The following is an 8,534-nucleotide window of genomic DNA, read 5'->3' on the forward strand; positions in this document are numbered from 1 at the left end:
CTAGGCAACCAGGGGTAACTGATATTACTGAGAAGACGAGCAACCTAACAGTTTTGGTACCAGAAGTGGGGTTCGTCTTGCGACAGGTAAGTCACTTTACTCTTTTTACCTGATTGGTGAATGGTGTAAACACTTACTCTGTCCGGGCGGCCGCTACGAACTTAGTTTAAATTTAAAAGAAGTAACTGTGCCTTCGCGGCGGACTAGGCTGGTCCCTCGGGAGGTTAAAAGGGCTCGCAAGGAATTTATAGGTTTAGGGGAGTCCGACTAGGTTGGTCTGACTTAAAACTATTGGTGATAGTATTTTTAACACGGGAAGTAGTAGATTACGCCCGTGACAAAGGGATTGGTGGAGTGGACGCCCATTTGAAAAAATTTTTTTTTAAAAAGTGCACTATAAATTGATAAATGTATTGCAATACGGTTATTTCATGTCTTAAAGTATATTAAGAATATGTCTGTTTCTCTCTAGGTACGTGTGTAAGTATATAGAGTATAAGTTTTAATATAGAGTATAAGGAAAATAATTGTTGTTGTTTAAATGAGTGCAGAGTATGAGGAGCCCTCTTGTAGTGACATAGCATCCGCCTGCCCCCATTGCACGTTAGGTCTACTCTTCCTAAGAATAGATGACAAGTGGATTTTACTGACCACCAGACCAGGGGGGTTCTCTTGCAGACTTGGTGTAAGAGGGGTATATCCCGCCACCAGGAAAAATTTACCCTTCATCGTATATTAAGGGTAAATCTTCATAGTTTTATATAAGTCCATCTGCCCCAAAAAAGATCAGGGATCCTACTCCCAGACCAGAGACCGGATTGTTGGACAAACCGGGTGTTATCACCTGTGTCCTGCCACTAGACACACACTGCCCAGACTACTAGATGGGGAATACTGCAGCAACCCAAGCTATGGCCACCCCATCACCCTATGAATTTGTCAGTAATATGATCCCTGGCCCCCAGGTAGAACCATTTTGGACACAAGTCCGAGAAAGGTGTCAGCAATTGGGGATACATGACCCAGGGCCATATGGTCCTTGTACTGAGGAAGACTGGCAGGAAGTAAGTAAAATATGCCAAATCCACAAAAATTCGTACCCTCCAGGGAAGTGGGAAAATATTCAATATATAAAAGATTGTTACCATGCATGGGATAAATGTCTACACAAATATAAAAAGAAGCATATTAATAAAACTACAAAGCTTACTCCAAATATAGGACCCAGTGCTATGGCTGAAGCCCCTGCACCCCCCTCACCTCCCCCTCCCCCGCCTCAATGTCCACCCCCACCTTATGTTATGGTAAAAAACGAAGATGGGACGCCAGGTCCATACCTTCAATTATATCCTTCACTGGATCCTGTAGTCCTAGCCGCCATAGCACACGCCACAGCAACACCAGAACAAGTGGCCCAATGGGAACAAATAAGTAGGGGCAGAGAGGAAGAGGGGAGACAGGAAGAAGTTACAGGACAAGAAGAAGTGGGTAGTCCCGAAATGCAGGAATTAGAGGCAAAAATAAAAGAGTTTGAAGAGAAGAAAAAGGAGGAAGAAGAGAGAATAGGAAAAAGGAGAACTGAGTTAGAAACACTTATGGAAGGCCTACAACAAAAAGAAATAGTCCTCAATGAGGCAGAAAAGGTACAAGTGGATAGGAAAATAGAGTTAGAAATGTATCAGAAAAACTTGGAAGTAAGGGAGAAGGAATTTCAGGAGGGAAGAGAGAGAGAGGTACATAGGATGGAGGACTTACAAAAGGAACTAGAAAAGTTAAGAAAGCAATTAGGGAAGAAGGAGGAAATGTTGAAAGAAGCGCAGGATAGGATTATAGCGCTGCCCCCCACCACTACAAGAAGCCATACAAAAGAGACACCTATTCCCAAAACTGAGGAGTCAGGTCCAATTAGTAAAACAGGGACATTATCCATAGAAGAGGAAACTGAGAGAGAAGCAGTAGGGGCTTCACTCAAAGCACCTTTGATGACTATGGGGAACACCGAGGTGCATATACCATTACCTTTGGGTACACTCTCCAAAATAAAAGAACTATGTCCCAATCCCAAGAAGTATCCACGAGATGCAGGTACCTTTCTGGCAAAATATAGTGCAGGCACAGGGCTTGACAAAGATGACATAAAAAGTATTCTTAGCATTGTAGACCCAGACAGCCCAGAAGTAGCCCCTGTAGACGACCTATGGACAACCCATATTCAGACCAATAAGGATTGGATATCCTTTTGGAAAGGCATGGGAGGTCATTGGTCCAAATTATACAAAGGATCATCTGCACTCCAAGAACTGATCCTAGCCAAGCAGGGACCTAAAGAGAAATTCTATGATTACTGTACCAGAGTATACTCCCTATGGAAAGCTGTAGATGGGGTCACACCACAATTATTTACTACTACCATCATGTCGGGAGGCGATCCCAAAGTGACGCACTTGCTCAAATTCACAAACCCCAAATGGGCAGAGCAAGCACCAGATGAATTCATGAAGGACGCTAGGTCCAGAGAGACTTCAGGAGTCTTTGAACAAAAAGGGGGAATTTTCCCCTCCTTGACACAAACACAAACCCTAGTCACACCTGAAACCTCATCCTCACCACCGCACCTCATGACCATGCAGCCCTACCCACCTGACCAAGGATGTTTTAATTGTGGGGAACAGGGACATTGGAAATCACAGTGCCCATATAGACAGAGGGCGAGCTATCCAAGGGGCAGAGGAAGGGGGTACAATGCTACTAATCGCCCCCCCCCTCACACTACAAGGTACCCCCAATATCCGCCACCTCCCCAAACACCATCTCAAAACCATGGGCTTGCACAGCCACCCTACACCCCAACCTCTAACAGACCTCCCCCTCGAATCCCTATGCAGTGGCCGTCTACCCGACAAACACACCCCCAATAGAGATGCCTAGAGTATGTTCCTTCCCTCAGTCTGGTGTGCCACAACCTATCATGGAAGAGTCTACCACAAGTTATATTACGCGTAGACAACCACATAGTGTGTTTCCTGCTTGATTCAGGTGCCACTTTTAGCTCATTAAATGATGAGAGGTATGACACACCACTGTGTACTGAGGGACACTCTATTGGAATAAATGGGACATCGGTCACTCATTCCGTCACCCCGCCTTTACCAGTCTCTACCCCGGATGGACTAGAGCTATGTATGCAGAGTTTCGCTGTCCTGACTTCCTGTCCAGTGTCCCTCATGGGCAGAGATTTACTATCCCAGTTGAACATTACCATTAAGTTTGACAAAGACGGCTCCCTCACTGCAAGTTCCCCTCTTTGTGACTTACACAGCCCAAAAAGACATGCACACAGGAGTTTCTTTCTGATGATACCTTCCTCCCTTGACCATCACACGATTTGGGCAGAAAACAAAGGTAGTGTGGGCTTTATTAATTGCACACCATATGCACCCCAAATGCGATCAGATGCAGGGATACAATATCAAAAACAGTATCCCCTACCCCCAGAGAAAGTCCAAGGCATCTCCCCTCAAATTAATGATTACATATCAAAAGGTATCCTGAGACCAATCATCAGTCCCTGGAACACGCCCATTTACCCCGTAAAAAAGGCCAGTGGGGAGTGGAGACTTGTACAAGACCTCAGAGCAGTAAACAAACAAGTGATTCCCCTCCCACCCCTAGTCTCAGACATCACTTTTATTTTCTCATGCATACCGGCAGACTCTCTATGCTACACAGTAATTGATTTAGCGAATGCTTTCTTTAGCATTCCCATTGCGGAGGAAGCCCAACCTATGTTTGCTTTCTCCTGGGCCGGGGGCCAGTTAACCTGGACGCGTTTAGTGCAAGGGTATGTAGACAGTCCAGCCGCCTTCTCTATGGTACTCAACGAGACTGTCAAGTCTTGGACATCTGAGCGAGGGTCGGTACTGATACAGTATGTGGACGACTTGCTCCTGTGCAGTCGAACTGCTGAAGACTGTGCGGTCGATTCAACATCACTGTTGGGACACTTAGCCCGAGCTGGACACCTCGCCTCCAGGAAGAAGGTGCAATGGTGCCAGTCCCAGGTTGAATACTTAGGTTGTATCCTTAGAGAAGGAACAAGGCTGGTGTCACCTAAACGTGCCGCAGCCCTACAAGCTCTCAGTCCGCCAAAAGACAAGGCCGCCCTACTCTCATTTTTGGGTGCAATTGTATATTGCCGCCAATGGATCCCTGACTGTTCTCATTATGATAGTATCCTAAGAGAGGCTACTGGCTCGACAGCCCCTAAATTAATAGATTGGACTGAAGACAGACTACAAGCTTTTCAAGCTCTATTAAACAGTCTGTCAAATGCTCCCGCCCTGGGATTGGTAGACTATGGTAAAGCTTTTCAGCTGTACTGTGTAGTTTCAGGAAGCTCTTTTGCCGCCGTGCTAACACAACAGCATGGAACAGGCTACCGCCCTGTCTCCTACCTATCTAAAAAACTCCCCCTTCAGGTTCAAGGCATGCCATCATGCCTTCAGAATTTAGCCGCCTGTGCTATGGCCGTACAAGATGCCAACAAGATGGTCTTGGGACACCCGATGACACTTTACACCACACATTCTGTCACCCACTTCATACAGAACATGAACACCCAACACATGACCTCACAAAGACTCAGCGGATATGAGATTTCCCTCATGAACACAGACAATCTGTCTCTCAAATATGTTCCCGCCAACAACCCTGCCGTCCGTCTCTTGCACTCCATGTTACGCCTACCACAAGACCCAGACCAGTTTCATGACTGTATAACACGAGTGGAGTCTATCACATCACCAAGACCAGACCTCACCGACGTACCGATTACCAATGCAGACGATGTTTTTGTGGACGGTAGTTGCTCCCGTCCCTCTGATTCCACCTTCCAAACAGGATATGCAATAGTCCAGTTGCCAAACAAGGTATTAGAAGCCAAACCACTGCCCCCCTCTTCGGCTCAGGTGGCTGAACTGGAAGCCCTCACCAGGGCCTGCATTTTATTTACAGATAAGAAGGTGAACATTTACACTGACAGTAGATATGCTTTCGGATTGGTGCATGACTTTGGTGTGATATGGGCTAATAGAGGTTTCAAAACCGCAGACAATAGACTAATTGCCAATTCAACACATATTATGGCTCTTCTCCAGGCCATCCTTCTCCCAAAGGAAGTGGCTATTATCAAGGTAAAAGCCCATTCCTCGGATAACAGTAAAATATCCAAGGGTAACACCCTAGCCGATAGGACTGCAAAGCAGGCTGCCGCCTCCTCCCCTAACCCCCCTGCCCCCACAACAGTTTTCTTTAAAGAGCATTTCACTTCATCTAACTTCAAAACAATTGTAGCACAAATACAAACAATGGCCACAGACCAGGACGTTTGTTTCTGGGTCGCTGCAGGATTGACCAAAGACCCCGAGGGTCTTTGGACAAAAGAGGGGAAGGTATTGGGAGTACCTGAAGCAAGTTGCATTCTCATACTCTCATGCCTCCATGGCCCAGGACACATAGGAGCTGCCCCTTTAACCAACCTGTATAATAAATCTTTTTGTACAAATAATTTGAATAAACAAATCCAACTTCTGACTATTACCCCCATTAGACCCTAACTCTGACATTAACATTTATTCCCAACAGGAAGTGTACGTGAAAAATCTGGTAAGTATGCTCCACGAAATAAACGAACAAGTTTCTGTCACCTTTTTCCCTCTTCCCACAGAACCAACGCATCCCTTCATCCCTGGGGATAAAGTGCTGATCAAACAATTAGCACAAAGAAAGAGTATCGGACCGGCTTTCTCAGGACCATGGAAGGTGGAAAAGGTATCCAGGACCGCAGTGTTAACAGACCTAGGAAACACCTGGATCCACGCCAGCCGTCTTAAAAAGTGTCCCCAGCTTCCCTCGACTCCAGAGCCCCTGGCAGTGACAGAGAGCAGCAACTCCCAAGAACAAGATCTACAAGAAGTTCAGAGAGGCATAGAACAAATTTCCCTGGAAGATCCCACACCCCCTCAAAAGGACAAAACAGAGCCAACAACTGCCGGGATGAGAAACGAAGAAGAAGAACAGAACTCTTAGATAAAAAATAATCAGAACTTTAAAAAACAAAGATGCTTTCTCCATCAGTGTCAGGGAAGGCCTTGTGCCTCTTATGCTGTATTACCCTAGTAGTGTTCCTACCAACCTGGTTGATAGCTAATTGTATATACCACCCAGAAGATTTGGGACCATTAAAAGGGATTTGTGGGACTCCCTCCCCCAAGACAAATTGTATAAAGTGTTCCTCAAGCGCCCCATAGCCTTGGGGAATAATATTTATATCTGTTGTGGGAAGCTTTGTCACCCTTGGATCCCCACAAAACTACAGGGATGGTGTTATCTCGCAGCACTAGCCCCCATTATGGGTGTGTTGGGGGATAAAGAAGGGAGTCACCTTCTTGAAGCCAGTGTTCATCCCAGATATCCCCTTAAACATCGTAATAAGAGAAAGATATTCCTAGAAAAAGATATGGCATGGGCCTGGTTCCCATCCTGGACAGGATGGGGAATAGATTTAATGAAGAGACTGAATAATTATACTGGAATTATTGATGAGATCTTGGAAAAGAATTCCGACGATATCACTAAATTAAACATAGAAACTAGGGCAATAAGGAAACAGCTAGAACTACATGAACTGGCCATAGAAAGTATGAGTGCAGCACTCACAGGGCTTTGTGAAATTACGGAAGACAATGAGTGCTGTACCTGGATTCATAATACTAGCATTGAAATACCTGATTACTATAATATAATTGCACAACACAGAAAAGAAGTAAATAAACTCCAAGACGAGGCTAGGAATATTGCAATAACATGGGACCCTCTAGCCAATTTTAGTCTTGGAAATATAACCTCTTGGTTAAAAAACACAGCCATGACTATTGTGATCATATTGTTTTTTTTTTTTTTTTTTTTACGCTTGCTATAGAATTGTAGGATGTCTTTGTTCTGCTAAGGGGACTGTATCAAATCAGGAGACCCTAAAGTTAACCGCCATTCCCAATAGTTCAAATATTTGGTATGAGAATCAGGAACATGAACCTTGATTAGGTTTTGACCATTCTGTATAGTACAGAATGGCCAAAGGGAGGATTATAAGGTATAGGGTACCTTTTCTTATTTATGCTTTACTTTTATTTTATGAGTAACAAAGCCTGGGCTATGTGTACGTAACAAACTACTGATAACGTGATAATTAGTAGCGTGACAAAACGAAGATATTACTCAAGTCTGACCAGAAGGTCTGTCTCAAGTTTCTATACAAGCATCAATTGTCTGTTTCAACTTGTGACACCAACCGCATGGTGAGGTAATGCTGGTTGAGAATGGTTTTGCTGAACTCTTGACATATTTGGGGTCAGTCAGCAGACACTGATGTGCAAGCGTAACGAGCTACGACAAAATTACTAACCTTTGGTCTATATTTCTTAACAAGGACTATTGTTTGAGGAAGTATAATGCTGCCGTACGTTTATGTGTAATGACTTCTACGGGGCAGGGTCTTTTTCTTGTACTGTATAAAAGGCTATGTGTGAGTTAATAAATTTCGCAGTCATTATTCACGTACAATCGTGTATGTGTGGTGTCTGTCCACCGGTGATCGGGACCTCCGCTCCTCCATCCTAGCCTAGGCAACCAGGGGTAACTGATATTACTGAGAAGACGAGCAACCTAACAGTGCCCACAGTTGCTCTGACGGTGCCGTGAAGAGGAGGGGGAGAGATGCGAGGCTCCGTGCGGCTGCATTGCTGGACCGCAGGACAGGTAAGTGTCTGTTTATTAAAAATCAGCAGCTACACTTTCTGTAGCTGCTGACTTTTAACAAACTAAAAAACAAGTTAAACTCTGCTTTAATACAGAGAATGCATTATGGTATAAAACCTTTAGCCTTTACAACCACTAGTAATCTCTAGGCATACAGAGTAAAAACCCTTTAAGCACTGGATGTGAGGAGTGATTTGGACTGACCTGCGGCAGCCAGATATGTGATATAAGAAGCAGAGGATGAGAGCTTTCTGATAGAGCACGTTGTCAGTTTGTGGCTCATTGTGTAGGTAAGTGACATATTTATCCTGTGAGAGGGATCAGACTGCAGGATTGATTAATAACCTGATAGGGACTGAGGCTGGTAATCATGGCCCTAGACAGACTTGAGCAGCTGGGAGGGCTCTTATCATAATCCATAAATCAAAGTGTTCTGGAGAGTAGTAAAGAAGAGAAAGATGGAGAAAGGAAAAAGCTGCAGAGTGGGGAGAGGATGGCTGGAGGAACAGGGCTAGATCCAAGGAAGAGCTCTGTCTCAAACATAATACTGCATAGATGCCTGATTCAGCCATTTTCATTGTTGCTGGACAGTTGCTTTCCCCGGAGATACTATTATCTGGCCACTGTCAAGGGGAACAATCGATCAGGAAAGCCCAGATGTCCCTTTTCCTGTTAGATAGGCAGCAGACAGTATCTACCATCACTGCTCATCTCTTCCC

General features: G+C 44.8%; 1 long non-coding RNA gene across 1 annotated transcript in view; it reads left to right on the forward strand.

Moving 5' to 3' along the window:
• LOC143982399 (uncharacterized) overlaps window positions 1–7,620 on the forward strand; it is an 8,147-nt gene extending 527 nt beyond the window's left edge. Inside the window, exons 1-2 of the long non-coding RNA XR_013274448.1 lie at window positions 1–86; window positions 5,726–7,620. The exon at window positions 1–86 is cut by the window's left edge and continues 527 nt beyond it. This is a non-coding gene — a long non-coding RNA (uncharacterized LOC143982399). The remainder of the gene's footprint in view (window positions 87–5,725) is intronic.
• The last annotated feature ends 914 nt before the right edge of the window (window positions 7,621–8,534 follow it).

The sequence above is a fragment of the Lithobates pipiens genome, unplaced genomic scaffold (genome assembly GCF_037356315.1).
Source record: "Lithobates pipiens isolate NorthernLeopardFrog02 unplaced genomic scaffold, aLitPip1_a1.2 Scaffold_1, whole genome shotgun sequence".
Classification (NCBI taxonomy): Eukaryota; Metazoa; Chordata; class Amphibia; order Anura; family Ranidae; genus Lithobates; species Lithobates pipiens.